The 25,929-nt window shown below is 40.6% G+C and overlaps 1 protein-coding gene and 1 long non-coding RNA gene across 2 annotated transcripts in view; both read right to left on the bottom strand.

Annotated features, from left to right (window-relative positions):
- Positions 1-25,929, bottom strand: part of LOC138947061 (uncharacterized) — a 112,047-nt gene that overhangs the window by 51,340 nt on the left and 34,778 nt on the right. The gene's annotated exons all lie outside the window — the stretch shown is intronic.
- The window catches only part of LOC138947062 (uncharacterized), a 3,793-nt gene continuing 220 nt past the window's right edge, over positions 22,357-25,929 (bottom strand). Inside the window, exons 1-3 of the long non-coding RNA XR_011449537.1 lie at positions 25,551-25,929; positions 25,025-25,173; positions 22,357-23,899 (exon numbers count right to left, since the gene is read on the bottom strand). The exon at positions 25,551-25,929 is cut by the window's right edge and continues 220 nt beyond it. This is a non-coding gene — a long non-coding RNA (uncharacterized lncRNA). The remainder of the gene's footprint in view (positions 23,900-25,024; positions 25,174-25,550) is intronic.

The following is a 25,929-nucleotide window of genomic DNA, read 5'->3' as shown; positions in this document are numbered from 1 at the left end:
TGTCCGATACAGAATTCTTTAAAACGAGCTCGAGTTGGAAAATGGAAAAGCGTCCGATACAAAAAAATAATATATGTTGTTTGATATCATATTTCGGCAGTTGCCCAAAACGCGGAAACATATTTCAAATTGCCCAAAACGTTGCTGTCATTTTAGCAGGATTGCCGAATGTCAATGTTCTCTCTCTCTCTCTCTCTCTCTCTCTCTCTCTCTCTCTCTCTCTGTCTGTCTGTCTGTCTGTCTGTCTGTCTGTCTGTCTGTCTGTCTGTTTGTCTGTCTCTCTCTCGTTTTTCTCTCTCTCTTTTTCTCCTTCTCTCTGTCTCAGTCTGTCTCTGTATCTTTGTCTCTCTGTATCTCTCTCTCTCTCTCTCTCTCTCTCTCTCTCTCTCTCTCTCTCTCTCTCTCTCTCTCTCTCTCTCTCTCTCTCTCTCTCTGGTTCTGTCTGCCTGTCTGTCTGTCGGTCTCTTTTTACATTTAGTCAAGTTTTGACTAAATGTTTTAACATAGAGGGGGAATCGAGACGAGGGTCGTGGTGTATGTGTGTGTGTGAGTGATATCCCCGGGCGTTTTTTTCATTTGTTTCGATAAATGTCTGATAACGTCATATCCGGCTTTTTGTAAAAGTTGAGGCGGCACTGTCACACCCTCATTTTTCAATCAAATTGATTGAAATTTTGGCCAAGCAATCTTCGACGAAGGCCGGACTTCGGTATTGCATTTCAGCTTGGTGGCTTAAAAATTAATTTATGACTTTGGTTATTAAAAATCTGAAAATTGTAAAAAAATAAATAAATTATAAAACGTTATAAATTTACGTTCATCTTATTCTTCATCATTTCTTGATTCCAAAAACATATAAATATGTTATATTTGGATTTTGTTTGTATGTTCGTTCATGGGCTGAAACTCCCACGGCTTTTACGTGTATGACCGTTTTTACCCCGCCATTTAGGCAGCCATACGCCGCTTTCGGAGGAAGCATGCTGGGTATTTTCGTGTTTCCATAACCCACCGAACTTTGACATGGATTACAGGATCTTTTTCGTGCGCACTTGGTCTTGTGCTTGCGTGTACACACGGGGGGTGTTCGGACACCGAGGAGAGTCTGCACACAAAGTTGACTCTGAGAAATAAATCTCTCGCCGAACGTGGGGACGAACTCACGCTGACAGCGGCCAACTGGATACAAATCCAGCGCGCTACCGACTGAGCTACATCCCCGCTCACATATTTGGATTAAAAACAAGCTCTGAAAATCAAAAATATAAAAAGTATGATCAAAATTAAATGTTCGAAATCAATTTAAAAACACTTTCATCTTATTCCTTGTCGGTTCCTGATTCCAAAAACATATAGATATGATATGTTTGGATTAAAACCACGCTCAGAAAGTTAAAACGAAGAGAGGTACAGAAAAGCGTGCTATCCTTCTCAGCGCAACTACTACCCCGATCTTCTTGTCAATTTCACTGCCTTTGCCACAAGCGGTGGACTGACGATGCTACGAGTATACGGTCTTGCTGAAAAATTGCAGTGCGTTCAGTTTCATTCTGTGAGTTCGACAGCTTGACTAAATGTTGTATTTTCGCCTTACGCGACTTGTTGGCTCACGTAAGTGTAGCCTATGCGATGATAAACTTTGTCTGTCTGTGCGTGCGTGCGTGCGTGCGTGCGTGCGTGTGTGTGTGATAGAAACTTTAACATTTCCGAGTCTATGGATAAAGCTCGCATAAGAAGATTACGTCTCGGTCAAAAGTGTTTGACGTGTGTGATAGAAACTATTTGAAGACGTCACATTATGACGTAAGAGGGTTAGACGTCACGCAAAGGAATTACTGAAAGTCTCGGTCATTGTTATTGTGAGCGGGCCGAGACTAATTGGCAGATCCAGGGTCTCGCTTTCTTGCACAGTTTCACCTATGCTTACTGTGTGTGTGTGTGTGTGTGTGTGTGTGTGTGTGTGTGTGTGTGTGTGTGTGTGTGTGTGTGTGTGTGTGTGTGTGTGTGTGTGTGTGTGTGTGTATGTGTGACGGAGTGATTGAGTTTGTGTTACTGTTTGTCTATTTCTTACGTGAGCCTTGAAGGCTTCGCCTCTTGTTTTTCTCTCTGTGTGTGTCTCAGTCTGTCTGTCTGTATCTTTGTCTCTCTGTCTCTTTCTCTCTGTCTCTATCTCTCTCTCGCTCACTCTCTCTCTTTCTCTCTGTGTGTGTCTCTCTCTCTGGCTCTGTCTGTCTGTCTGTCTGTCTGTCTTTGTCTCTCTCTCTTTTTTTGCTTCTCTCTCTCTCTCTCTCTCTCTCTCTCTCTCTCTCTCTCTCTCTCTCTCTCTCTCAGTCTGTCTCTTCTCTTTCTCTCTGTTTCTTTCTCGCTCACTCTCTCTCTCTCTCTCTCTCTCTGTCTCTGTCTCTCTCTCTCTCTCTGTCATGCTGTCTGTCTCTGTCTCTACTCTCTGTCTCTCTGTCTCTCTCTCTCTCAGCTCTTTGGGGAAGAGGGGAAGGAGGGGGGGGGGGGGGGGGGGGGTGCGAGGCGTCCCTTTAAGCGAGACGAGAAAGTTCAGGTGTGACGGATTCTTTGAAGTCGGCGGCGTGGTGTCGTACGCTTGTCTGAGCCTTGTGTTTTGAAGGGACCCTAATTTACGATATTTTACTCGATAACCGGCAGCCACCATCGCCCGTGTTGTCAATCATCTTCGCCAGTTCGTGTGTCGTATAGTTTCCTACATCCGCTGTGTGCCCTTTATATCTCTTGCTGGAGGTGTTTCTATGTTGCCTGTCTGTCTGTCTGTGTGTCCGTCTTTCTCTGGCTCTATCGCAATCTCCCTCTCTCCCCCTTTTGTTTGTGTCTGTGCGTGTGTCTGTCGGTCTGTCTCTGTCTTTATCTGTCGCTGTCTCTTTCTGTACATCTCACTGTCTGTCTGTCTGTTTCTTTGTGTCTGTCGGTCTGTCTCTGTCTTTATCTGTCGCTGTCTCTTTCTGTACATCTCACTGTCTGTCTGTCTGTTTCTTTGTGTCTGTCGGTCTGTGTGTGTATCTGTGTGTGCGTCAATCAGATCTGGGTGCCTATTGTGCGTCGGTTTGTCTGTGCGTCGGTTTGTTTATCGGAATATGTCTCTCTTCCAACCGTCCCTCTCTCTCTCTCTCTCTCTCTCTCTCTCTCTCTCTGTCCCTTTCTCTCTCTCTGTCTCTCTCTCTCTCTGTCTCTCTCTCTCTTTCTCTCTCTCTCTCTCTCTCTCTCTCTCTGTCTCTCTCTCTGTCTCTCTCTCTCTCTCTCTCTCTCTCTTTCTCTCTCTCTCTCTCTCTCTCTCTCTCTGTCTCTCTCTCTCTTTCTCTCTCTCTCTCTCTCTCTCTCTCTCTCTCTTTCTCTCTCTCTCTCTCTCTCTCTCTCTCTCTCTCTCTCTCTCTCTCTCTCTTTCTCAAAATCAGAAACACATTTCTCTTTCTCGTTCCCCATTCTTCTTCATCCAAACACCGCCACCCACCACCCACCCCCTCCCCTTTCATACACGCTTCTGTTACATCCGTCGTCGTGTGCGCAAACTTGTCCTCGAGGCTAAAAAATATGAAGAATCAGAGGTGTGACTCTTGACCCGTCATCTACGCATAATTAAGTGTTGTCCCCTACACGCGCTCGCTCCGTAACAACCCGAAACCAAATGTTTGTACAGGCACTCGAATCAGTAATTCAGCAGTTTTGTTTTTTCAACAAACGAGGGCAGAACTGGTCTTACAGGGTCTAATGTTTAGGTTTCATTCCGAAATAGGAATCATCAGGGTCTAATTTGTTTTTCTCCTTCGCATGGATATTGGATTATAAAGAGTCGAATTCAATTCGCATTCTCAGTCAACTAAAGAAGAGGGACCACAGACGTTTGAATCTGTCTTAAGATATATGTATTCTTGCACTCTAAAGATACCGTTTTAGAGAGTAAGGCCAAAAAAACAAAGGTCTGTTTACGGTAACCCGACCGACCCTATTTTTTTCGCGCGACCCTAGACTTTTTTTTGGCATTTGGGGGAAAAATAAAAAATCTTTTTTTTTTTTTTTTTGTGCAAAATAACGTAAAAATATAGTTTTTTGGAAAAAAAAATAAAAAAAAAATCCCGACCTACCGACCCTATTTTTTTGGCCTATGTTACCGTAAACAGACCTATTTTTTTTTTGGCCTAATCTGAAAATAATGAAAAGAACGTTTAATATTGACTGTTTAGTTAAATACACACTTACTGACACAAAACACACACGATCTTTCAGATATCTTCAGAAACCACGATGACGATGATGACAGCGAAGATGTCGATGATAAAATAAACATCGACAAGACCGACAGACCCAAACCAAATCTGAAGAAATAACCTCAAAAATACACTCTATATCCTGATTCCAGTGCCTATCATGTGCTGAGCAAGTTCTCACTTTCTATACAACCTATATAATTATCCCTTTCGCTCCTCCGACTCGCAAGAAGCGCGCCGCGCAGCAACACGAAGGGAGAGCACTCGTTCCCCCTTGGTGCTAATTTATGGGGATCATAGCGGGACAGAAGAAAAGAAAGTAGGGCCGAGGGGCATCTTGGGTGATTAATTTGGTTCCTCCGCGTCCTCTTTCCTGTTGCTTGACACATCTCGCGAGACGCCCCGAGTCGTGAAAGCCACGTCCAGCGATGCATACAAGTGGTGCGCTCTTTGAAAGTTAATCCTAGACATTATGGCGGTATTATATGTTTTAGTGTAACATGCACTTTTTTCTTTCTTGCTGTTGCCGTTTTTTGGGGATTTTGCTTGTTAAAGGGTTAAAGGCACAGTAAGCCTCCCGTAAACCATCACAGATACTGTCAGGCTTTTGCACACAGTACAAACACCCTTTCGTTTAAACACTCACCGCTTGAGAACATTCTATGTGCCCTACGTAAAGAGCGAGCAATTTTCAAAGAATTTATTTTTACGGATTGTCTGATCGGACAATCGGACGGCGCGTTTTGGCGCTAGACCTAACTTTTAAAATCAAAATAATAAATTGACAGCTTGTTACACAAACATTCTTAAATCATAAATGAATTCTTTTTTCATCAAGACAAGATCAGAACAATACGAAGTTTTGAAAGTTTAAAAAAAGATAGCCCGGAAGCAGGGTCACACAAAGTCGTCGTTTTCGTAGCAGACGAATTTTCTGCACAGCGCTTGCTCTTTGAAGCCAACCGCCGCCAATAAGTTCGTGTGACTCGCAGCCGTTTGTTGCGTTTTAGATTCAGAGGTACACAATAACGTGCTAGTCGTATTGAAATCACAAACAAATTACTACTAAATTATGAAAACAAGGAAAGTGGATCACACGGGTTCACGATGGCTCAGGGGTAAGATAAACCACGAAAACAGGTGTGTGGTTTACGCGAGCTAAATAGCCATTCAAACGAACTGTTTCATTTAAATGCTATTAAATGCTATTGCAAGAGTGTTCGATAAGAAGATTTCAATCGTTCTGTAAACCATTTGAGACGGACTGGGGCTTTAAGCTAGCTGTATTAAATGGAATCATCAAATTTACAGTCGACTGATGTTTTTGTCTTATGAGTTAAGCGAAAGTTAATCCTAGACATTATGGCGGTATAATATGTTTCAGTGTTACATGCATTATTTTTGTTGCTGTTGCCGGTTTTTTTTCAGTATTAAATGGAATTATCACATTTACAGTCAACTGATGTTTTTGTCTTATGTGTTAAGCGAAAGTCAGGTTGACTTTTTGACGGTATTATCATGTTTTAGTGTTACATGCATTATTTTTCTTGCTGTTGCCGTTTTTTAAAAATAATGTTGCTTGTTAAAGGGTTAAGGTAGCTTAATTTACAGTCAACTGCTGTTGTTGTCTTATGAGTTAAGTGAGTAGTAGGCGGTGTTTGACATTAAAACAGAGGAATAGAAAGGGGAGGGGAAAGGTGGGAGTGGGGAAAAGAGGGAGAGAGGGCTTGGGGTGGTAGGGAGGGAGAGAGCCCGCTTGGATGGATAGATAGATGGATGAATGGATACATGGATGAGTACGTGCGTGCTTTGGAGACAGTTTAGCAGTTTAACATCATGCAGCATCTAACATGTCCAAATACCAAAAGAGTTTATTCTCCTTACGAAAATCTTGCTTTGATTTCAGGTACCATTACATACGTCATCAAAGTTAACTGTTCCCCCAAACCTCCGTCTCTCCCTCTCTCTTTTTCTTGTGTGTTCCACCTTGCTTCTTTCCTTCCTTCTTTGCTTTATTCTCTTCTCTTTTTTTTCCTATTTTTTTCCTTCGTGTATCAAGTAAAGAATACCGTTTTTTGTTTGTTTTGTTTTTCAAGAAAGCATTTTGTATGTCACACATTCTTCGCTTATGGTCCCGTTGCGATATAACCTTCGTGGTTGAAAACGACGTTAGACACCAAATAAAGAAAGTTCGCTTATGGTGACAATAGGGGGTCATGCAGTTTAGGTCGTGTTACAACAGCATCCTATCCTACCATAAAATGGTAAATGCATTCCATTCAATCTGAAACAAGCATACACATCGGCAGAATCAGGGACACGTGTGTGCACAGCCGATTCGTTTGCGAAAAATGGCATCATTTCCGAAAATACCACCAAAAATGGCGGACAAAAATGGGAATACATAGGCTGGTCGAGCAACATAAGCTTTTTACACCCCCGGTATAGGGGTGTGTATAGGTTTCACTCGATGTTTTTGTTTGTTTGTGTGTTTGTTTGTTTGTGTGTTTGTTTGTGTTCGCAAGTAGATCTCAAGAATGAACGGACCGATCGTCACCAAACTTGGTGAACAGGTTCTATACATTCCTGAGACGGTCCTTACAAAAATTGGGACCAGTCAAACACACGGTTAGGGAGTTATTGGTGGATTTTGGTTTTTTGGGGGATCAACTACAGTTCAAGAATGAACGGACCGATCGTCACCAAACTTGGTGAACAGGTTCGATACATTCCTGAGACGGTCCTTACAAAAATTGGGACCAGTCAAACACACGGTTAGGGAGTTATTGGTGGATTTTGGTTTTTCGGATATTCCCGGCGTTCTCAGTGTTACCGGCTATTTTTAGAAGGTCATCGCAATGTCCAGAACGCTTTCCTTGGACCCGTAAGTTGTCCTCACTGTAAAAGTGCAAAGGTCGAATCAATTTATAGCCACGCGAAAAATACACTCTCATCTATCTCTATATATTTATACAATAGATATAGATATATATATATATACGGCTTCTCTGTGTGTGTGTGTGTTTGAGTGTGTCTGTAGAAAACACCTGTGTATTGCACAGTTCTGTTTGTGATGTGGTACCTAGGGCTTTGTCGACAAGTACGCCAATAATCACATTCCGCTTAAATCAGTAAATCCTAACTGTAAGGCCAAAAGGAATGAGTGGTGGAATGCAGACTGTGATGAAGCCTTGGCAAACAAGCGATATCACATTAGGACATATCTCAGGCACTGCTCAGACGCTAACTTTACGAATATGAAGTCAGCTGAAATACAATTTAACCAGATCACCGCTGAGGCTAAACTTCAAAACTGGGAAAACTTTGTCCACAAAGAAACTAAAGATTACAAAGACTGTGGCAAAATCTGGAAGAAAATCCGCAGATTTAAATGTAGATACAGAACTAAAGAAAAGCCACTACTATCGGGTGATAAAATGACCACAACTGACTCTGAAAAGGCAAACCTATTAGCAGATACCTTTGCCAAAAATAGTCAATCAAAATCCCTAGATACTGAACGACTCAATTATAGGTTAGATCAGGAGAAGGGTTTCACATACCCCCCAGATGACAACCAGTTGCCTATAAACTGCATGTTTAAGGCAAAAGAAGTCCAAAACGCCATCTCTTCTGTGAAAGACCCAAAAAAATCCACAGGTTTAGACCCAATATTATATCACATGATAAAACATCTACCACCTAACTTTGTTAAGTTGCTCACTCAGTTTTTCAACCTATGCTGGTTAAAGGATACTATCCCCGCAGCGTGGTCAGACTCACAAGTAGTAGCAGTATTGAAGAGCGGAAAACCGGGCAATCTACCTGGCAGTTACCGCCCCATATCACTAACCCCCCACCTCAGCAAGATCTTTGAGCGTGTGGTGAACCAGAGGCTGGAGTTCCACCTCAATAAACACAATATCATTCCTACATGCCAGGCAGGTTTTAGGCAAGGTCGTTCGTGTGCGGACCACATTGTGCACGTCACTGAAAAAATCAAAAAGACCTTGGCACATAGTAATAATTCTCTTCTTGGAACCTTCTTTGATATTAAATCTGCGTACGACAGCGTCTGGCATGCTCGTCTACTCCTAAAACTCGGCAGAATCGGTGTCTCTGGCCACATGTACCAATTCATCAAAAACTTCATCAGCAATCGCAAGATGTCTGTCCGGGTGGGCTCTTCGGTGTCCGAAACCCATGCGCTGGACATGGGGGTTCCCCAGGGCAGTATCATCGCGCCAAACTTATTCAGCATCATGCTCTATGACATTACTTCTGTTAAGGTTGACGGTGCCAGTGTACTTCTGTATGCGGACGACCTCGCCTTAATAGACACTAATAGACCACGCCATAACAGAGTTACCAACACTGTTGACTTATCTTCTTACCAAACTAAAATCGACAACCTCTGTCAATATATGTACACCAACGGCTTCCAACTAGCCTCAAATAAAACAGTCTTTCTTGTTGTCTCCCGTAGACAACTGTACAGGAACTGCAGTATAAAGATAGGTTGTGATATTATCAAACCGAGCTCAGAAGTTAAGTTCCTCGGCGTTATCATCGATACCCGACTTAACTGGACCAGTCATATCGAACATCTGATCAATAAGGCCAACAAGGATCTTTATATCATACGCTACCTGGCGTCCCAATCCTGGGCCAGAGGACGTAAGTGTGTCACAGAGGTAGTGCGGGCATTAATTCGCTCCCGCCTCCTTTACGGATGCGAAGCTTATTTCGCGACGCGCCCGGCGCTCATGAAAAAACTGGCTATTATAGAGTGCAGGGCGCTCAAAATAGCTCTGGGACTCTCCCAACAAGCGAGTAAGAGTCGAGTCTACAGCGAGTGTGGGTGGCTGCCCCTTGTGGATGAGATAAAACTCCGTTCAGCTCAGTATGCTGTCAGAGCCCACGCGGTAGAGAACTCTGCCTGCGAGGTCCTGACTGACTTTTTTCCTCAGCACCAAAATTATGAGGCCAACACCAAACATAGCACTCAACTCTTGGCCAAAACGCTACCCTTATCCGACACAGTAAACCGCATTCTAGCCGATAGCGGGGTGAAGGTCAGTGAGCTGGCCAGGGTCCCCCCGCCCTCCTACCCGCCTTGGCTTGAGGAAACCCCTACTATCATATACGACAGTGAAGATAATACTACCAAAAAAGATAACCCCGTCTACCTAGCTACTGTTACAAAAGAAACCCTAAACTACAAATTCTCGGAGCATTTAAAAGTCTTTACTGACGGATCCAAATTTGCAGACGGCAGCGTTGGCTGCGCCTTTGTGATCCCAGATCTCAAAATCTCAAGGAAATATACTCTTAATAAAGACATCTCCATATTCTCAGCCGAGCTATTTGCCTTGCTCATGGCATGCACTTTTATAAATGACCTCCCAGTCACACCGCGTGCGGTAGTTTTCTGCTCTGACTCGCGCTCTTCATTACAAGCTCTGCATCGAAACACATCAAATCGGGCAGAGCTACAAAGAGAAATCCTCTTTATATGTCACCAGTTAATCTCATCCGGCACATCCGTATCATTTCTCTGGGTCCCCTCTCACGTAGGGGTCCGGGGAAATGAACTGGCGGATGTCGCTGCCAAAGAAGCGGCAGAATCTAGCCCAGCTAACACTAACATCGGCTACTCAGTAACCGAGTTCTACAGTAAAATCCGTAAACTCATTCGAAGTCAGTACGTAACATCTCTGTCCTATCAACCCATTGATATGAACGATCTACACCCCGATCTCCCAACAAACCTCCTCACTATCTTCAGACGCCTCCGTGCCGGCGGCTGCCGCTTCCATATCTTTAACAAGTCCTGCCATTGTGGAGAACCCTATTCATTTCAACACATTTTCGCTCCATGCGCTACAAATAGAATTACCTTTAAAACCTTATATGACCATATGCAGCTCCATGGTCTGGGTCCCCAGGATTATCTGCGCAGTAGCAGTTCTCTAGGCTGGTCACACAGCTTGCTGCTGTGCCGACTGGTCAGGGACTCGGACATGGGGCTGTGGGTATAACTAAGCCCAGATTATCACATCAGCGTGTTTCAGTTTGAGGTCGAGTGGCTCCCGCCATCCCTCCTGATTCCAGCGACTACCTTCTAGACAACATATCCTCACCCAAGGCCCACTAGTCGCCAAACTGTACATATTGTTTTTATTACCACGGCCTTCGTGGCTTACATCTTAATCCTTTTATTTGTAAAAAGTTTTGAGATTTATTGTTCGTGTTCCTCTTACTTGCTCATCTATTTGGTTTTATTGGTGATCCTGAAAGGTTCCACTTTTTAACTCGATTTGAAATAAAAAAAAAATAATATTACAAGCCCGTTATTCAAGATATAGAATACAGACTTATAATTCTTACCAAGAAACATCTTAACTACTTTTCATTTTAACAAATTCCACAGAGCATTATCAACTCAACCCCACCCCCTGCCCTCCTCTCCTTATTTTTTGTTTCTTTCTTTCCTCTTTTTGAAAGCGGACAAACACTCAAGTCCTTAATGGCTCAAAACCGTAGGACTTTTAATATTAATTTTAACGACAAGTATGGGACTCGACATGATATGATCAGGAATGGCATTATGGCCCCTGAATCATGTTCGTGCTGTTCCCATTCCACGAGTCTGGAAGGGACCTAAGCTTGACGGGTCCATGGTTCGAAGCCGGCGTACAGTGCGCCACTCAAGCCGGGTATTCGGCTCTATTTCATCCACACGTGCTGAGCATGTTTTATATTATATAGATGAGACGGTTTTTACAAAAAATGCGGTCAGTAGGTGTTACAGAAAGAGTTATATTGATTTGTCTTTTTCTCCGCCTGTCTCTTTGTCCACTCAATCAACTTATTTTAACCATACTTGTTAGCAGTGCCTTCTCAGTTGGTGGCAGTGAGAATCGTAAGGACGGGGGTGTTTTTCCTATCTCGGAGGAATTTCTTGTTCTATTTACTGATATGATAACTGCTTATACTTATGTGTTTTCTTTGTTGTATTTGTGTCAATCACGGATATGATTCTTTCAAAACACCTTTGTCATATTTTGTGTGTGAATAATGTCCCGTGGAAAAGAGCGTCACTTGCGTTTCAATCGTGGTCGCGTTTCCAATCTAAAATCCGATCACTCTCTTTCTTTGTGAGTTGACTGCATCAAATATTTTTTTCATTTTAAGTAAAGATACACAGTGTTTGGTCTAGAGAATAAATCGAGTATTTAGAAGAGCTTCTAAAACACAAAAGAAGCTAATTATTCGTATTCTCTGTATTTTTGGAGCTTATGGCTTTGTGTCGTCAAATCTGAAACGCAAAAGACGCTAGATTTTGAAAAGCACGCTACTCAATGAATATATAGTGAGTGGTAATACTACACACCAAGTGCTTGTGCTACGCAGTGATTACTGATGATTTTTTTTAAATACAAAGTCTGGTCTGTAAACAACTTGACATAACAATATGTAGGACGTGTCCTACGTGTTACCACATGAAACGCAACAAACGCAAGTTCGAACTCAGGTGAGTGTTCAACTTGGGAGTGACAATCTGGTAATTTGTGTGTTTTCAAAGACCCATCACAGATAATTATAATATGAAATACAAGCATTGTTGTTCATTCCAGTAATCAACGGTCATATTTAGTCATAATAATTAATACTCATTTGTATGGATCAACTGTTTAACTTATTCAACATCAGCAACGATTTTCTCAAAAAATTAGGTTGTATTTCAACTTTGTGGCAAACTCGTAACTTGCGTTTCAGGTATCCTTGGCATTCGTTGTCATTAATCCAACAAAATAAGGGCACAAATTTGTGGCCCACAAACTGCAAATGTGCCTCACAATTTTTTGGGCTTATTTTTATGGGACACATTTTGGTTTTGTGGGCCACAAACTGTATTTGTGGAGCATAAAATAAGGGGCACAAATTAAGCTTCATAAAAAATAAGGACAAATATTTGTGGGGCTTAAACAGTGTTTTTGCCCAAAAAGATGTTTTGGGCTCTTTTTTTTTCTCCTTATTTTGGACGTTGAGCGTGGTTTTCAGACCTACTGCGTTTCGGTTTTTACACCCCCGGTATAGGGGTGTGTATAGGTTTCGGTCGATGTGTTTGTTTGTTTGTTTGTTTGTTTGTTTGTTTGTTTGTGTGTTTGTTTGTTTGTTTGTTTGTTTGTGTGTTTGTTTGTGTTCGCAAGTAGATCTCAAGAATGAACGGACCGATCGTCACCAAACTTGGTGAACAGGGTCTATACATTCCTGAGACGGTCCTTACAAAAATTGGGACCAGTCAAACACACGGTTAGGGAGTTATTGGTGGATTTTGGTTTTTTGGGGGGATCAACTACGGCATAACTCTTCCTTATCTTCTCCATGTTTTCAGCGTTTACCTCCCTTCCTTCGTATGGTGCACTATAGTATGAGGGGGCATCTTCGGATATTCCCGGCGTTCTGTTACTATTTTTAGAAGGTCACCGCAGTGTCCAGAACGTAAATTGGACCCGTAAATTATCCTCACTGTAAAAGTGCAAAGGTCGAATCAATTTATTGCCACGCGAAAAATACACTCTCATCTATCTCTATATATTTATACAATAGATATAGATATATATATACGGCTTCTCTGTGTGTGTGTGTGTGTTTGAGTGTGTCTGTAGAAAACACCTGTGTATTGCACAGTTCTGTTTGTGATGTGGTACCTAGGGCGTCGTCGACAAGTATGGGACTCGACATGATATGATCAGGAATGGCATTATGGCCCCTGAATTATGTTCGTGCTGTTCCCATTCCACGAGTCTGGAAGGGACCTAAGCTTGACGGGTCAATGGTTCGAAGCCGGCGTACAGTGCGCCACTCAAGCCGGGTATTCGGCTCTATTTAATCCACACGTGGTGAGCATGTTTTATATTATATACATGAGACGGTTTTTACAAAAAATGCGGTCAGTAGGTGTTACAGAAAGAGTTATATTGATTTGTCTTTTTCTCCGCCTGTCTCTTTGTCCACTCAATCAACTTATTTTAACCACACTTGTTAGCAGTGCCTTCTCAGTTGGTGGCAGTGAGAATGGTAAGGACGGGGGTGTTTTTCCTACCTCGGAGGAATTTCTTGTTAGTTAATGGCGGATCGAAGGCGCTTGCTACAGATCTCTGGACAGAATCTCCAATGGCAATGATGTTTGCTAATTAATGCGAGAGAATTGGGACGGGCGAACCTTTGCATATTAACCAGAGGTAAGTTTCCATGTTTCGTTTCATAACTGAGAGTGGGTTTATGGTAGTATGTGTTGCAACATGTGTCATTTCGACTCACTCGAGTCACTGTCAGTCACTCAGTCGAGTCAGTGTCACCGTGTCAGTCCACAGGCGGAAGGTATCGTTCACTGGACCACTACTTCCATAGAAAGACTACTGTGATAGTAGTAGTCCAGTGAACGATACCTTCCGCCTGTGGTCAGTCCACAGGTGGAAGGTATTGTCCACTGGACTACTACTATCACAGAAAGACTACTGTGATAGTAGTAGTCTAGTGGACGATACCTTCCGCCTGTGGTCAGTCCACAGGCGCAAGGTATCGTTCACTGAACCAACACGTAGATAGCTGCCCTGTACAGGGATTTTGTCATTAATTTGAAGAAGAAGATTACCACTACCACGTTTTTGCAACATCTTTTCAAGGTGCATTATCATAATATTTTATAAATTCCTTTTGTTTTTAAAGATTGAGTCTAACTTGAAATACTCAAATAGGTAACCTTCTGATCGCTTCCCAATTATTTTATTGCAGGTTGGCATCAATCAGAAGAGAGCTAGAGTTTATGCCTCAAAGGATTTCATCCCCCAGTGCGTCTTGATAGGCCAGATGGATATGGAGGGGTAGCTGTTTACGTGAAAAACGATTTTATCTGCAAACCAAGGCCTGATTTGTTAATTCCAGGCCTTGAAGCAGTCTGGGTAGAAACTAAATTATTGCAAGAAACTGTGCTGGTTGGTTCATTTTACCGACCACCAGACTCTCGGATTGATTATTGGCACTTGGTTGACGAATCTGTAAAGCAAGTAATGAGAACACCACATAAATTTCTAATTCTTGGAGACTTTAACGAAGATTTTTTGAATAATCCATCTCCCCACTTTCTTAATTTAATACAAAAAAACAATCTGCACCAGCTTGTTACTGAACCCACACGTATTACAGAAACTAAATCCTCATGCATCGATCTGATCCTGACCACGAGTATAAACTTAATCAGTGAAGTTGTAGTGTTACCCCCCATTTGTAGTGACCATTCTGTGCCATGTGTAAAATTAACGTCACAGAGATTAAAAAAAGGTCAGTTCAAAAGGACTATATATAATTATGCCAAGTTAGATGTTGATACATTTTTGTTTGAATTGAACAAAATTGATCTTTTGAACACAGTTTTAAATGCGTCCATTGACGAAGCTGCTGCCTTGTTTTCTGAACATTTATTCCGTGTTGCAAAAACATGTATGCCTGTTAAGATAATAACAGTACGTGAAGATGATGCCCCATGGATGACTGAACATATTTTACAATTACGAAACGCAAAAAATTGTATACATCAAGTTGCTAAGCGCTTAAATACACCTGAGCAGTGGGCATTATTCCGCCTGACTAGAAATCAGTATACAGATGAAATTCGTAAAAGAAAAAGAGATTATTTTCTGGAACTTGATGAGAGGATAAATTGTAAACAGAACTTCGGAAGCAAAAATTGGTGGCAACTTGTTAATTCCTTTTTGAAGAAAAAAGGTGTTGCATGTAACGAAATTCCACCACTAGAAGATAATGGAAAAATTATTGATAACATTTGTGAAAAAACGATTTTGTTTAATAATTATTTTGAAAGCCAGTCTAAAGTTGAAAATCCAGACGATCCCCTGCCCGAGGCAAATTGGTGTAATACATCTTTATCGACTTTTGAATTAACAGAAGCTGAAGTTGTCCAAGTGTTAAGGAATTTAAATTTATCCAAGGCCGTGGGCCCTGACGGAATACATAATAAATTGCTTGTAGATGGATTACCTGTTATCGTTTCACCGCTTACAGTTCTCTTTAACAGATCCTTGTCTGAGGGTGTTTTTCCAGTTGTCTGGAAAACTGCTCACATTACGCCCATTTTTAAGAAAGGTGATAGGAGTGCTTGTTCCAACTACCGTCCAATCTCTTTGCTGAGTTGTATTGGGAAGGTGCTTGAAAAATGTATACAAATCCGTGTGTTTGGTTATTTGAAAAATTATGATTTGATTACACACTGCCAATCTGGTTTTATTGCTGGTGATTCGACTGTTTATCAACTATTGAGTATATATGATGATTTTTGTGTTGCACTTGATAAAAACATTATGTCACAGGCAATATTTTTTGATGTATCCAAAGCTTTTGATAAAGTCTGGCATCGCGGTCTGCTCCACAAGCTTGAGGCGATAGGTATAAGAGGTCCCTTGCTTGTTTGGTTTGAACATTACTTGAGCGATCGCAGGCAAGCAGTAGTACTGAAAGGAACCAAATCAAGTTATGCTACCCCTTCTGCTGGTGTCCCTCAGGGTTCTGTCTTAGGACCTCTTTTATTTCTCATTTATATTAACGATATTGGTGTTGGTCTTGAATCAGTGTTGAAACTCTTTGCAGACGATACGAGTATGTATTTAAGTTTAGATAACGATGATGTACGAGCAGAGATTTTGAATTCTGATTTGGATAAAATTCGCACATGGGCTTCTAAATGGAAAGTCACTTTTAATTGTCAAAAGACAGAATTGTTGGACATTTGTAGACAACAAAATGTCTTACTTCCACCATTGTATTTCGAAGATGCACACTTAGTTGATGTTGAAAATCACAAGCACCTTGGCGTCATTCTACAAGGTAATTGTAAATGGGATTCCCACATAAAAAGTCTAATTGCTAAATGTAGAAAGTCAATTGCGTGTTTTGGTTTATTCAAGCATCGTTTAAACAGAAAATCACTTGAAGTTATATATAAATCCTTTATGTTACCATTGTTTGATTATGCGGACGTTATCTGGGATAACTGTACACAGTGTTTGGCAGACGAGTTGGAGACATTGCATCTCGATGCAATCCGAATCATTGTAGGTGCAGTACGTGGCACAAGCCACCAAAAACTGTATAACGAATCGGGTTTTGTGCCCCTGAAAGAAAGGCGACGTCGTCATAAACTTTTGCTGTATTATAAAACTGTAAATCGTTTAACCCCAGAATATTTATATTCCAAACTGCCGGTCCTGGTTTCCGATGTAAATCCTTACCACAGACGACGCCCTCTTGAACGTAAGTTCCCATTGTGCAGAAGTGAGTTATATAAATCTTCATTTTTTCCTTCAACGACAGCTTTGTGGAATAATCTTCCAGAAAATATACAACAAACGCAGTCAGTTGGTGAATTTAAAAGGTATTTGACCGATGGAGATGTTGTTCCACCGTATTATTATTTAGGCAACCGCCAGGGACAGGTACTTCACAGCAGGTTGAGATTAAACATGAGCGATTTGCAACAAGACTTAGTTAACCGACACCTCTCTGATAATTTAGAATGTACGTGTGGAGCATGCCCGGAAGATTCTGAACATTTCTTGTTACACTGTCCAAAATTTAAAGAACATAGAACCATTTTATTCAATAGTCTGCCAACACACGTTCTAGACTGCAAAACACTCTTGTTTGGAAATACTGATTTAACTATATCTTTGAACACGAACATATTCTCTGTTGTACAAGACTATGTTATGTTAACTAATCGCTTCGGCTGATATTATATTAACTGTGCAATTGATGTAGCCAGGCATTCTCTCTCTCCCTCTCTCTCTCTCCCTCTCTCTCTATCTCTCTATCTCTCTCTCTCTCTCTCTCTCTCTCTCTCTCTCTCTCTCTCTCCCTGTCTCTCTCTTTACCCTATTTGTATAAAATATAATTAAAGATTATCAAGATAAGTGTTGAAGCTATCACTTGTTCGCCATGTTTTGCTATCTGAATGTGTATTGATTATAATTTCAAGAACGTGTCCATAAGCAATCTGCTTGTTAACGTTCTTAATGTTGTTATTGTTTGAAACGTGTGTATGAGAATTTGAATAAACACGCTTAAACCAAGAGAGCTAGAGCTACATGTTCAACTTCAAGGTCTCCTCTCAGCTGAAAAAACCAACCGATTGCTGCATGATCTTGAGGCTGTCACTGACAGAAGTAAAATATTTGATGCCACTGCTGCAAATCAGGTAAGAGTAAGGCGAAGAGGTTTTATTATGTACAACTGTCAGTGTTATGATGTACAGTGTGTTTTTTCCTTCCCCTCCCTCACGAGTCACATTCTCAAGTTCTGGTCAGAATAACTCATATGGAGGTGTGTGTGCATGTGTGACTGTGAGCAAGACCGAGAGAGTGTTTTCATTTTATTTTTATAATTCATGTTCAGGGATAATAATAAAATAATGAACACCTACTGACTTAGAGTCCAAACCACAGAACTGCTCGAACCTCTTAGCTTTATTTCACCAGTATGATGATCATGCAGTTCCTCCAGTATTAGAATCATTACTAATACTAGAAGCGCATGACTTTCAGTGTGTACCTTTAAGTTTAATAAAGTACAATGTATTGCTGTAAACAGTCACTCACTCACTCACTGTCAGGATATCTCATTCTCAGTGAAACTGTGTGTCAAGTTCTATTATTTTTTCCTTTGTGCTCCACACACATGTATGCATACATGTTATACATACATACTGTATAATATACATATGTTATGCACACATCAACTTGTCTACATTGTATGTCTGTCACTCTATCAGTCTATGTGAACACATTCAGTTCACTGATTTAGTCAAAACTTCACTAAATGTAAAAGGACTTATAAAATTTTATATTCTAGAAAGATATCAATGCCACTGTCCCACAGTATCATAAAAATCAAGCGTTAATGTTGGTTTGGTCATCTGTTGTCAATTTTGTTGTTGTTGTTGTTGTTGTTTTATGGGGGAGGGTGCAGTGTGTAAATTCATCTGGTTCTGTGGACAGTGTGTTTGTTGTTCCTCCACATAGGTAAATATCATACTGCATGTAGCTACTAATACTAGTACTTGTCCTGTCAACTAATGTTTTAAATTTGGTGCTCAGGGGAATGTTACTTCAGCCAATATTATATATTACAGGTTGGCATCGATCCGGCACAGTGGATTGGAAGAAGCAGATTGATTCCTTCATGATCCGGAGGCTGTCAAGACTCAAATGGGAAATATTTCATGCTAATGGCAATTCAGGTAAGAGTTTTGCTACATGATCATATTGTGTTTTATCCTCCTTCTCAGTCTCAAGTTCTGGTTACATTCTGACTGTTGGTGTGTGTTTGTGTGTGAGAACCGAAGTGTGTGTGTGTGTGTGTGTGTGTGTGTGTTTGATTTTCCCTGGCCAGTCAGGAGAGCTGCCAGACATTAATAGTAATAATACCTGCAGATTTTTCTAGCCCTGCAGATTGATGTTGCACACCTTTGCTTTGCTTTTTGAATTTGATAGCAAGCGCTGACTGGGAATGTGTCTTCTATATTTCATATATTTTAAATTGAAGTAGGCATTAGAACTTGTCTACCAGGGAATTAGAATGTTTACGCTCTTGGCATTGATGTGGGTTTAGTGTGTGTGTGTGTGTGTCAGTTACAAACACAATTTACTCCTTACTCATACTTAAAACTTGTTCTTGTCATTGTGTTTGGATTTAAGATCAGTTCCTTTGTCATTCATTTGTCAGTAGGGACAGAAGATGACGAAGACCTGGCCAGTGAATGTGGATGAAAAGCAGTGCTATCCAAGTCCAGCTGTGATCGATGGGGAAACTTAACAGCAACAGCGGCAGTAAATGTCCACTCAGTATTGGTTGTACTGAGCATTATAACTTGTTGCTATTGTAAATTTGTGTCAATGTTTTAAAGGCCCACTACGCCTCATTTAAAAAGTTGTCATCACCTTTAACATGGGATAAGACCATCCCTCCACTTTGTCACAGACCAAAAATCAACACTTTGACTGCTTTCTGTAGTGGTCGAGGTAGATGTTTTGGTGGTTTCGGTGAATTTTTTTTTTCTTTAGAAGAAGCTGTACCTGAATTTATTCTTTAAAAAGATACCACTCTGCATAGAGAGCCTTGAGGCAGTTCATTTTTGGTATGCAACTATTATGCTCTTATTTCATGTAAAAGCCTCGGGGATGTCGTCAGGCGTCCGACATAGACGGATTGAAAGGCTCAAATGTCTGATTCACATAGCCGCATGGCGGTCAGATGTCCTATCGTTTTGAACTGAGCGCTGTCATTGTCCGATAAGAACTCCATTCCTTCGGACAGCGCACTATTCTATATTTTTCTCTCAAGATACACATTTTCAAAAAGGGACCGAGCACTCTCGCGTACATATGCACTGAAGTTGTGCAGTGCGGATCTTGTGTTTTCGGGAATTCCAAACCGTTTGTGAGATGGGCTGTTTGGGTACACCTGTCTGCAGCACATTAAAGTTAGGAGTACGGGAGACAACTCCAACTGACCATAAGTCTTGCGTCTGCTTTTGGTTTCAGTTCGAGACATTTTGACGAAGCGCATTGAATTATGCCACCGAAATAAAACTAAGGCCTGTCCACTTACAAAAACTGCTTGGTCAAAGTAAAATCTTACATTTTGTTAAGGAAATGTGCGGCAGTAAAATTGAATTTGGAGAATACATGGAATAACCTGGTTTTCTGGGAAGTGACATAAAAATAAATAGAACAATTGTGAATACTTCTTCTTCTTCTGTGTTCGTGGGCTGAAACTCCCACGTACACTCATGTTTTTGCACGAGTGGATTTTTACGTGTATGACCGTTTTTACCCCGCCATTTAGGCAGCCATACGCCGCTTTCGGAGGATTGTGAATACTGATCGACATAGAGTGCCGTTGCTATGGAAACAGTCGTTACATTGGATTTCTAGGAAACAGTTTAACAGCGACATCATACATCAGAAATTCATAATATTTGGCACAAAGATGCACATGTATCATATCTACGGGGCCCAAGGACTGTTATGCCGGGGTGGAAGTAGAGATAAGCGCCTACTTCCCAAGAAATGCTCCATATGGCTTCGTGTCTCCAAACACCTCTGACAGTCAAATCCAGCTCCTGGCCTTCACGTGGCGGGCCCTGTCCTCGACTAACAGGAGAAGGGATGCAGGCGGGTCCCTGGCGCCTTAAAACCAGCTGCTTCGGGCAGATGGGGCTCGTCAACCTTGGATGGTCGCTCATCTAGGAGAAGGACAACTCCGATTTCAAAACCCGCACTGCCTTGTGTGCGCCTTGGGAAAGGCAAAGGCTACGAGAAGGAAAACTTCGACAACAAACCCGGGTAGAAAGGACTCGACAGCCCAGCAAGGCAGCTACTCTTGGGGAGGAGGCAACCCTGAGTAAGAACCTCAACCACCGAAGACGGAAGACAGCAGCCAACTTGGCGTGGGGAGAAAATCGGCTGTCTACGCTTCCACGATAATATGGCCGTAAGAGATAATAATATAATCATATCTACAATCATATAGAACGATTTTTTTACAACCGACTACAGTTGAATTTTAATATCTTTTGTCATAAGAATGAACAAATTTCTCACTGCATATTCATTACAATAATTAATTTAAATTCAACTGTAGTTGTTTAAAAAACAAAACCACGTTCTATGTAATAGTACATGTGTATCCTTGTGCCAAATATTATAAATTTCTGATGTATGATGTTGCTGTAAAGCCGTTTTCTAGAAATCCCATATGACGCTGTAAATGCCAGCAACAGCAGTCAATATTCATCCACAATGTTTTCATTCATTTTAATAAGTCACTTCAATAACTGCCCAGAAAACTAAGTTATTCCTTGACTGTATTCTTCAAGTTTAAGTTTGGTAATTTTACTGCCGCACATTGCCTTAAGTCATAAATAAATTTAGGGTTCCAGTAACATACCATTCTTCTTTATTGATTATGAACTTTGGAAGGTTAGATGTTGGATCTGTTTTTAAAAATATTTCCTTGGTGTGTTGTACTAAGATCAACCGTCTGCTTGGACATACACTATAGATCCACTACCTGGCTGCTGTCTGCGGAAAATCGATTAATTCATAGAAAAATATGCCTTACAGGGAAGCAGCTAGCCGGTTGACTGTACATGTGTTTGTGTAGAGGTGTTCTTATTGCATGTTCAAGCCAGGACAAATGGTGACCTGAAACATTTACACATTACATATATATGTATGCAGGACTGCTACTTTTAAGCTTAGGTGCAAGTGTGATGATATATTTGTTTGACTGATTATGGGCATTAAAATAAAACTGCAAAAAGAATACTTACACTTGAGATCTGATTTTGTGTGTGTCTGTGTGTGTGTGCGCATGAGGGTTCTTTCTTTCTTTCTTTATTTGGTGTTTAACGTCGTTTTCAACCACGAAGGTTATATCGCGACGAGGGAAAGGGGGGAGATGGGATAGGGGAAAGGGGGGAGATGGGATAGAGCCACTTGTTAAGTGTTTCTTGTTCACAAAAGCACTAATAAAAAAATTGCTCCAGGGGCTTGCAACGTAGTACAATATATGACCTTACTGGGAGAATGCAAGTTTCCAGTACAAAGGACTAAACATTTCTTACATACTGCTTGACTAAAATCTTTACAAACATCGACTATATTCTATACAAGAACCACTTAACAAGGGTTAAAGGAGAAACAGAATCCGTTAGTCGCCTCATACGACATGCGGGGTGCAGAGAAATAAGGATGTGGAAAAGAAGACTTTTGGTAAGTGAAATAAAGGTGATGGATCCAGTCAGGTAGAAATAAGACAACAAGAAAAGAATTGGAAAACTGCAGGGAATAGTAGGGAGAGTTTTCTTGGAAGGAAATATAGGTGAAAGGACTGGTAAGGCAGAAATAAGACAAAAGAAGAGAAATAAAGGGGTGGGGTAGCTTGGTGATAACACTCCCGCCGCGTGAAGGCGACCCCATGGGAGCGCGCATGAGGGTGTGTGTGGGCCGTTTGACATACTTGCAGAAGAAACAAACAGTGGTAACTGATAAACTGCATTTATTAACACAAAGATGTAAACAAAGTGAGTTCACACATTTCACAAAAGTAAAACAAGGCAGTCTCACATGCATTCACAATATTTAGTACTCACATGAATGGCCAAAGATTATAGGCTGAGAATGCAAGTTCTAAATTGGCACATTTGTACATGTAGCTGCATCCGCTAAACATATATATATATATATCCATCTTACAATAATAAAAAAAATAGTGGTTAGGACATCGGCCTAAACATCTCTAGGTTCGAATCTCTGCAGAGGCATTTAATTTTTTTCCCTTGGTTGAAATAAAAATCCTCAATCCAGAGAGAGCAACCGTAAAAGTTACCAGGGTAAAAGTAAAGCGTTGAATGCAGCTATGAAGGTCATGCCAGCAGTGTGGGTCAAGATTCAGGCCACCTTCTATGCACAGAATTCTGTGTAGGATTCTCAGCTCTATCTTTACAAACACATAATCCCCAATAGCCATACAGTGGAACCCCCCTTTTAAGACCCCCTACATTTTAAGACCTTGTTTTCTCAGACTTTCTGTTCATAACCTCTGTAAATTTTAAATTTTACCTCCATTTTAAGACCCCCTCCTTTTTAAGACCTGATTTTCTCAGATTTTTGGAGGTCTTAAAAGGGTGGTTCCACTGTAGCTGTAAGACAAAATTTTGTTTAAAACACTTATGCTTTTTGGGGGAAATAAATTGACCAAGTGGAAGGATTTTCTTATCCCATGCAAAAAGCCTGATGAAGGTCTGACACAGTGAGGCGAAGTGTTTTAATGAGGCAGAGCAGGCCTTTAAAAATAAGTTCACCACATCCAAGTGAAAGACACAATATTGGCAAACTGTATTACAAAAGCAACATTTCAGCACAACATAAGAATGAATTGAACCATCCAGGATGCACTAGAACGACCCAAAAACAGAATCAATGAAAATTTTAAACAAGATAAAGTACTGACTAGGATTCAAAGGAAGAAAAATTCATGGGTTAACACATTTCATGTGCATAATGCAGTTAAAAGATCTAAATTCTAATATTGCAAACAAAGTCTATACATGAACACGCATTGACCGAAACATACACACACATCTCCCAAAGCTAAGCCTGTGTGTAAAATACTGCCTGTGAACAGCTTAACTTAAAGCACTCAAACAACATAAAAGATAATACCACTTTATGTAGTAAAAACAAACAAACCGCTGTTTGCTGTAAGAAAATATCTGCATACCAAACACTACCTGTATTTAGTTGAATTGACAACTTACATAATTTATAAGTCAAAATGTACCCTTGATCCACATCGCACCACACATTATTTGTGTAGAATGTTATTGTTAATGTGTTACATGTTCATTTCACCACTAAGGCAACAGAAAACCTCTGTAAGTGTCAGCATCTTCAGATGGACTATATTAAAGCAGTTCTGGTAGCTCCGTCAGCACAGAATGGACTGAATCTGATCATCATCCTCAGCAAAGCCAGGCACTACTCTGCAAGCTGCCTGCACGTCATATCTCGGCACCTCACTTCCTGGAAAATAAAGAAAATTTATTACTGAGCACATCCAGACTTTGCTGTGCACTGATGGGGATATGTTTTAGGTATCGAGAAGAGGGTGTGTGTTGGGGGTGGGGGTGCGGGAAGGTAGGTAGGAGGTAATACTTGTTCTTCACAAGATCAGTGGGATGGAGAATGGTGGGGGTGATACTGACAGTGACAACTATGAACTAAACTGTAAACCTTATTCTGTAATATTACAGGTGGCATCATTCCTTCCTGTGAAAACCATTTATTTCATGGATATAATAGATATATATACTTTCATCATTAAAATTAAAAAGATAATCTTTCATCATTAAAATTAAAAAGACTTCCTCACAAGAACCTTTCTAACGACATGATATCTTGTTATGCTGCTGATGTGAGCGGCTTTTCTGGAATGTGATGGAAAGTTACTATTTTTTAAATTCAGCATGAGCCCTCATCCCACACACATTCCCTATTTAGCGTTGACACCTTACAGTTTTGTTGAGAAATGTGATGTGAATTCATTCAGAAAATTATAACTCTGCGCAGGGGCAGTCAGGGTGTTGAATGTAGAAGTAGGTATCCAAGTACACAGGCGGTATTACAATTTACATTGTAACTGTTATTCCATGTAAAAAAAAAACTATAAAAAAAAACTTGCCAGATCTGTGATTGTGAGCCAAGGAAAGGACTGACTGTATTTAAAATAATTCCAGTAATGAGTAAATCTTTCATTCTAGCTATTTCATGTTTTACTTTCTTGCATCACAATAGTCCAATGTTCATACAAACAGTATAATGCACTTTATGAGTATAGGGTTGCAACAAACTTTAAGATGGGAAGGAGAAAGAAAATAAAGATATTTGTACCATTATGTATATAAAGTACATCATACCAATTACCATGCACAGTATTACTATGCATCTTCAAATACATGTATGAATAATTTCATCTACAAAGTACTTGTTATTCAATTTACAAAGAACAAAAGACTGCTGAATGATCTACATCAGTACATGTTTATAGCTTCAGACTACCATCACCAATACCTAATGTTACATATATTTTACCATACAGATTTGACAAGCAAAAGCTGTAAGTCAGTGGTAAAGAAATGTGTAACTTACTCTTCAGGAGTAGTCTGTAATGTAAAGCACCACGCCAAGTCATCCAGAAATCTCTCCAGTACATCTATCCATGTTTAAAGGTAAACTGTTGGAACTGGAAGACAGGAGCTGTATGAATGATGCACATCATCTCTGGTTTCTCGGGAGGCCTGAAAAAAAACATAACAATATTATCATAACTATTAACATGTCTTGAAAATGAAATAAGTACTATTTCAACTTCACTATCAGACGATTCAGAGCCAAATCACTCATTAATTCAGTAATTGTTTTGTTTATTCTTTTACAACCATAGTTCATACACTGATACAGCAGCATTTGATTATGTGCATACAGATTAAAGATCAAGCATTTTCTAAACTTGAGTAAAAAAAAGAACACAACAAGCACACACTCTGTGACTCACACTCACAGTCACATCCAGTTACTCAGTAACACACACATACACAACAGATGAATCTTGCTCAGTTCTACAAAGGCCACGTTTGTTATGGTCATGTCTTGGATTTTAAAAACAATAACTTACCTGCTTGTTGATCCAAACCGATGATTGAAAATCAGTGAGAGTAGTGAAGAAGTCAAGAACAGTGCGATTCATCGCCAACCTCCCCATTCAAGGCAGACCGTGTCCAAAATCAGCTGTATCATTCACATCCCGATTGAATTCTTTCAGAAGGGCAGTCGGTGTTTCAACTTCTTTGTCGGTATATTTCTCTGGTGGATGTGTTGAACTGCCAAATATTAGATTGTTTTCAATAATAGATCAGTCACGACGGCCGCCATGTTTTTCGTCATCAATACTATTCATGTACTCCACTAAGGAAGAGCGTTTTATTGTGTCTTAAAACCGACTTCTCGGGAAAGTGATCAATCGAATTTTATGGTCCACAAAAACTTGCTTCATA

Source organism: Littorina saxatilis, linkage group LG14 (assembly GCF_037325665.1).
Source record: "Littorina saxatilis isolate snail1 linkage group LG14, US_GU_Lsax_2.0, whole genome shotgun sequence".
Classification (NCBI taxonomy): Eukaryota; Metazoa; Mollusca; class Gastropoda; order Littorinimorpha; family Littorinidae; genus Littorina; species Littorina saxatilis.
This window is presented reverse-complemented; position numbering and strand designations above follow the sequence as displayed.